The sequence below is a fragment of the Babylonia areolata genome, chromosome 1, assembly GCF_041734735.1.
Source record: "Babylonia areolata isolate BAREFJ2019XMU chromosome 1, ASM4173473v1, whole genome shotgun sequence".
NCBI lineage: Eukaryota > Metazoa > Mollusca > Gastropoda > Neogastropoda > Buccinidae > Babylonia > Babylonia areolata.
Genome location: NC_134876.1, coordinates 48,643,315 through 48,650,814, shown reverse-complemented (window position 1 = coordinate 48,650,814; position 7,500 = coordinate 48,643,315).

The following is a 7,500-nucleotide window of genomic DNA, read 5'->3' as shown; positions in this document are numbered from 1 at the left end:
CAAACAGATCAATACACAAAAAATCTAGATCTAATACAAAGAAAGCATGCATAGAAAGGAAATGATTGAAATAGAATAAGGGGAAAAAAAAACAGAAAGGGTTGGGTGCAGATGAGACCGTCAAGAGCATGCAGCAACATGTATTTTGATCTCTGTATTATGCAGGGGATGGGGGTGAAGGGGGATGGAGGGGGATTGGAAGGGGTAGAGGGGGGGGGGGGAGTCACGGTCCCTTCTGCATGTTGGCCGGCTTATAGACACTTTTCGTCTATTTTTCTTTCTTTTTTTTTTAATTCTCTGACTTCATACTAATACACCCTACCACCATCTCACCGCGAATAACATTTGTGTAATTCACGCAGCATTTAGAGACAAGACAAGACAAGAACAAATGGTTTATTGTACATCGACCCCAGCCCATTATACAAACACATGGGAAGGGGGCGGGGTTGGGGGAGGGGGCAGAGTCTGGTCTGGTGCGGACGAGGGTCGAGGGGTAGAGTCGGAGGGCTTGCAATCTGGATAAAGATATCAACAGCAGGAACACTGGTATAATATGAATTCGTGTGCTGGCAAAAATTCAAGAGTTGACAAACTTCTTTGACGATCACACACACACACACACACACACACACACACACACACACACACACACACACACACACACACACACACACACACATGATGATGATGCTAATCATAATTATCATAATCATAATCATGATAACACGTGTTTTTAAGGTACGTTTGACATTTCATGTTTGCAGTGTCGTTATAATCAAATTTACTAATATCAACAATTCAGACATATAGAAGGTATGAAATCAGTATCGTTGAAAGGTTCAGTTCATCACCGTTGATCATACAAGATCTTTTCTTGATACAATATATGTGTGTGTGTGTGTGTGTGTGTGTGTGTGTGTGTGTGTGTGTGTGTGTGTGTGTACACGTGTATGTGTATGCCTATCTCTCTCTCTCTCTCTCTCTCTCTCTCTCTCTCTCTATATATATATATATATATATATATATATATATATATATGTATAGATAGATAGATAGATAGATAGATTGACATAGATATAGATATAAACATTAATGTTGATCATAAAGAAGCACACATAACTGGGGGGAAAATGAACAAATCTAAACAGGATTAAACCAAACAACAAATACATTGTATCTGACATTTCCAATCAGAGCGCCAAAAAAACCAAAAAACAAAACAAAAAAAAAACAAAAAAAAAAATAGAAAATAATAATACACAATAAAGCAATTTTTTCCCAACAACTCACATCAATTTACCTTTAGATGAATGACTGGTCAGCCCCCCATCAGAAAAAAAAAAAAAAAAAGATCTCCAATGACAGATGATGACGTTCTGACTCAGACGATTCGGTTCTCGTCGTGTTTGTGGATGAAGACGAACAAGACAAAGCCTTCCACACTTCCAGGAGAGAGAGAAAGAGAGAGTTCTCTGCGAAACGAAGTGAAGTGGGCAGTTGAGAGGCCGACGAGACACGAGTTAACGGCCCTGTTAGGACCTCTCCATCCCTACATACACTCTCTCCAGGACTCTGCTGCGACTTCCTGATGAAGATCGACAGACAGAGAGAGAGGAACAGAGAGAAGAAGAGAGAGCGCGCGCAAAAAGAGAGGCAACTCGATCTCCGTGATACCAACCACTCCCTTCACACTGTTGCAATGCTGAAACTTTCCTCCTGTCGAGGGTACGACAAAGTCTCGGTGATGTGTCGGTGGCTCTGAACGCGAGAGAGAGAATGTGCGTGTGTGTGCGGTCGAGAAAGCGAAGGCTGTAAACGCTCCTCTCTCTCTCTCTCTCTCTCTGCGATCGATCCTTTTGGGTCGTCTGCGACTGGCATGCAGGCAGGCAGGCAGGCAGGCTTGTCTCCCCTTCTTTTTTTCACACGGAATTAGCTCCCTGTAAACGTCGTGAACAGGTTACGTAATTGTGTTTTCTGCCTCAGGTGGCATGGTAGGGACCTTGCCTAGTTTCTCTGGTCTTTGTCTGTTTCTCTGTGAGGGATGTGAACCCTGTTCAGGGCGGGATTAAAAAAAAAAAAAAGAGGCTAATCTATTATCCTCGTAGATAATGAATTGTGCCTAGCCTTGTCTTGTGTTGTCTTATCTGTGTATACCTGTCTTTCTGTATCTTTCTAACCTCTCTTTGTCCCTGTCTGTCTCTGTCTGTCTGTCTGTCTGTCTGTCTGCCTGTCTGTCTGCTCCCCCTCTCTGTCTGTCTGTCTGTCTGTCTGTCTCTCTCTCTCTGTGTGTGTCTCTCTCTCTGTCTCTCTCTCTCTCTGTCTCTCTCTCTCTCTCTCTGTCTCTCTCTCTCCTCTCTCTCTCTCTCTCTCTCTCTCTCTCTCTCTCTCTCTCTCTCTCTCTCTGTCTATTTCCCCTACCTCTTTCTTTCTGTGTATTTCTTTGTCTGTATCTCAAACTTTGTGTTTGTTTGTATGTCTGTCTGTGTGTCTGTCTACCCCCCCCCCCCATCCCATCTCTCTCTCTCTCTCTCTCTCTCTCTCTCTCTCTCTCTCTCTCTGAATGAATGCATGTATGGATCTCTCGCCCACCATCACCAGTTTGTACCGTGTGTCATGTGCAACTTTCTTCCATACCATAAAGACACACATCCACTGGGTTTATCGGTATTAGCCCTGTTCAGTCTCATGTTTTCAGCCATGCTGACAGATGCTTTCAGAGACGCTGACGTAGGCATTGGCATCAGGTACCGCACAGATGGCTCACTCTTCAACCTCAGGAGGCTTCAAGCAAAAACCAAGGTGAGGACAGACACCGTCAATGACTTCCTGTTTGCTGATGACTGCGCTCTCAACGCTGCCTCTGATGCTGACATGCAACATAGCGTCGACAAGTTCTCTGCTGCCTGTGACAACTTTGGCCTCACAATCAGCACAAAGAAGACTGAGGTGATGCACCAGCCAGCTCCAGGAAAGCCTTACGTTGAACCAAACATCTTCATCAACGGGCAACGACTGAACGCGGTGGACAAGTTCACATACCTGGGCAGTACACTCTCTCGCACAGTTGTCATCGACAATGAGGTGAATGCCAGACTCGCCAAAGCCAGCGCTGCTTTGGCAGACTCCATAAGAACGTTTGGAACAAGAGAGGTATCATCCTGGAGACGAAGCTCAAAGTATACAAGGCCATAGTTCTCACCACACTGCTCTATGGATGTGAATCATGGACATGATTCTGTCTACCGGTGTTTATTTTTGTGTGAAATGGTTACTGGGCACACATACTGTATTGAGCGGCAAACTCGTCAAGCCACACGAACTCTTTCTCACTGTCTGTGTCTCTCTCTCGCCCCCCCCCCCCTCCCCCCAAGCCCCCCCCCCCACCCCACCCCACCCGTCCCCTCCCCACACACACACACCAACCCCCCCCCCCCCTCTCTCTCTCTCTCTCTCTCTCTCTCTCGCTCTTGGTGCCCTGTTCTACATGAACTTAAGTACTATCAAAATCCATGTCTTTTTAGATTCAGTTTACTTATGGCATCTAGAAATGAAAACGTCTTAACTAGCATGGTCTGTTTGTTTACAAAGCACTGAGGATGTTGTATATTAGTTAGATGTGTTCTTGTATTATGTTTGTACTACTTTTATTTATATATGTTATGTAGTTGCGTTCATGTTATGAATATTATTTGTTTACGACTATGTAATTCCCCCTTCAGACAGGGGTTATGGCCCAATCTAAATAAAACATTCGCATTCGCATTCTCTTCTCTCTCTCTCTCTCTCTGTCTCTGTCTCTCTCTCTCTCCCTCTTGTGTCTTTGTATGTATGCTTGTGTGTGTGTGTGTGTGTGTGTGTGTGTGTGTGTTGTGTGTGTGTGCGCGCGTGAAAACGTGCTCATTAACACTCCCTTTTCTTGCTACAAAAATGTCAGACAAACCATCCAAATACTTTGCCCCCCAGCAAATAATCCTCCGTTGTCTGGATGACACGCCAGTAATAGGAGGGGAAAAAAAACAGTCTAAATAACAGTACGTACTATGTCAGTGTCCGAAGCAGAACTCCAACTAACGCTAAAATGAGTCTGTTTATCGAGATGATCGAGTTCGTCTACCGAGTGGGATTTTTTTTTTTTTTTTTTTTTTTTTTTTTTTTTTTTTTTGCTGTTGTTTATGTGTGTTTTTGTGTTTTTTTCCCCTGTTCTGTGTAATTCAGCTTGTGTCCTCCGTGGCAGAATGGGTTAGGCATTGGGCTTATCGAGATGATCGAGTTCGTCTACCGAGTGGGATTTTGGTGGGGGGGTTTTGTGGGTTTTTTTGTTGGGTTTTTTTTTTGGTTTTTGTTGTTCGTTTTTTGGTGTGTTTTTTTTTTGTTGTTGTTGTTGTTGTTGTTTTGGGGTTGTTTTTTTGGTTTTTTTGCTGTTGTTTTTGTGTGTTTTTTGTGGGGGGGTTTTCCCCCTGTTCTGTGCAATTCAGCTTGTGTCCTCCGTGGCAGAATGGGTTAGGGCATTGGGCTTCTTCTCCATCCAGTGTCCAACACGTGATCAGAGGTTTGAGGCTTCCCGTTCCGGGACGGTGTTGTTCGTGACCTTGAGTGACGGCACTTTACCTCACTCTCCTCACTCCTCACTCACTCCACCCGCGATGTGACTGAATACCTATTTCCGGGGTTGGGAGTGTGTGTGTGTGGGGGGGGGTGGGGTGGGGGGGGGGGCAGGAGGGAGAGAACTGAGCCCCGCCTTCCTATGCTGAGCCGTAGACTCCCTAGGTATGATGAAAAAAATTAACTTTTTTTTTTTAATTCCACTTTGATAAGTTGACATTTTTTATAACGACAACATCTTAATAGACATTTATAAAGAAGAAAAAAAAAACACAGAAAAAACAACGTAAATAGACAGACAGAAACAGCCAAGCTGCTGCATTGTACATAGGTTGGGTAACATCATGGAGTATTATCATTCATTTCTTAAGATTTTACACAAGCTGTCAAGGAATACAAACTGTCAACTGTCTTAGAGTTTGTTCACAGTTAGTGAACATCACAATCATTTCTTACGAATATCAAACAAAAAGAAAATAAATATGGGTGATTAATTTTCGTTAATCATGAACAGGTTACTTATCATTTGTGATGGTATGATGAAAACTAATCACTAGCCCCGATGACTGTGAAAGGCTAATGGATTTTTTTACACCCCCCCCCCCCCCGCCCCCCCCGCACCCACAGCCCCTCCCCCCTCACCCCCAACTCACCCCCCTTTTTTTTTTTTTTTTTTTTGGTTCAACCCTAGCTGGACGAAGCACACTGGATGATCAATCATTGGCAGGTGTTTTCTTGGCAATGGAACCTGCTTTTCTTCACCTTCGCTGATCTCCTCTTGATCTCTGTTGGTCTCAATTCTCTGTATTTCTGTCTGTCCGTGTGGTTGTCTGTCTCTGTCTCTGTCTCTCTCTGTTTTTCTTTTTCCTCCGCTTTTATCATACCTACTTCCAGTCGTTTTTCAATAACAACAACACAACCGTCTTTCTACGTGTGAATGCACACGCGCGCGTGTCTGTGTGCGTGCGTGTGTGTGTGTGTGTGTGTGTGTGTGTGTGTGTGTGTGTGTGCGTGTGTGTGTGTGTGTTGCTATTGTTTCCAACTCATAATAAACAGATACAGAAGACAGACAGAAAAAAAAGACAAAGAAATATACATAGAAACACACACACAAATGCGCACACAAACGCGCGCGCGCGCACACACACACACACACACACACACACACACACACACACACACACACACACACACACACGTCGATATTTATTCGACAGTTCTGCCTCCTGTCATGTTGTGCAGAATTCAAAGAACCCAGTGAGTAGCGCCACCCTAACGTGTGTGTGTGCACCACATGGCTAGTCCCCTGTCAATGACTATCATTACGTCCTGTCCAGACATAGCCGTCTCTACGTGGTGCTTTTAGGGTGAAATCGGTGCTCATCTGAAAAAGGTGGGAGGGAAAGGGAGAGAAAGGGACAATGGTGATAGAAAGAGAGCGGAGGAAGAGGCAGAGAGAGAGAGAGAGAGAGAGAGAGAGAGAGAGAGAGAGAGAGAGACGGACGGACGCGGACATTGTTTTATTGCATTGACAATACTGTTCTTTGGCAAGGAGGACAATGTATGAACAAAAGAATAACGGAGAGAGAATGATGTACAAAGACAGACAGACATGCCATTGACAATACTATACTTTGGCAAGGGGGACAATGTATGAACAAAAGAATAACGGAGAGAGAATGATGTACAAAGACAGACAGACAGACAGACAGACAGAAGAATAGAAGGAAACAAAGGAGGGAAAGGGGGACCAGCGGGCAGACAGGCACAGATAGACAGTTTGAAAGAGAAAGACAGAAACAGTGACAGACAGAGAAAATGAAGACGGATACCACACACACACACACACACACACACACACACACACACACACACACACACACACACACACACACACACACACACGCACGCACACACACACACACACACACACACACACACACACACTCACGAACATACGCGCGCGAACTATATTCATATAGCAGGCCCGCGGCGACAGCAACAAGCCAGTGAACAATATCCATAACGCAAAACCAGTTCCATTACAATAATCATCACTACCAACACCAACACCAACACCAACAATATTATAAAAAAAATCGACCTCGGTACAACACCACTACCACCAGCAACAACAGCAATAACTACATCTTTACAATATCAGTACCACCATCACCACCAGCAACAACAATAACATCAACAATGACTTTAGCACAATAACATTATCCAGCCACCACCACCACCACCACCATCAGCAGCAGCAACAACAACATCACCAACAACAGCAGTAACCACTTCAACACCATTGATTATTTCAGCACAACACCAACAGCGTACGCCAAACACCAACACCAGCAATGTCGAAAACAAGAAAAGAAAAAAAAAAAAGACATCACTACAACACCAACAACATCACCAACACCAGCCAACAAAGAACAACAGCAACATCAAGAACAACATACAACACCCATCCAGACAGTACAGTAACCATTTGAAGGGCTCAGGCCCGGAAGCATTCTGACAGAAGCCGTACAGAACTGAACTGCTCCCGTAACCGTATCCAGCACGGCTTCAAGAAGTAAACGAGAACAGACACAAATAAGATTAACCCAGAAATGAGAGAGACAGAGACAGAGACAGAAAGAGTCTGCTTCAATACTGTGATTGTCTGTACGATTTACACAGAGAGGAGTGAAGAGACTGGAAAGGATGGGGTTTAGTGGACTGGGTGGATGGGGGATGTGGAGGGGGTTGGGGGGGGGGGGTATAGAAAATAAGGGATAAGATTCCGGGAGGAAAGAGCACAGTGGCCGAATGGTTAGAGCGGTGGAATCTCGCCCGAGTTCGATCCCTTGTCCGGCGTGTCATGACATAATTATGTACCCTTAACAAATC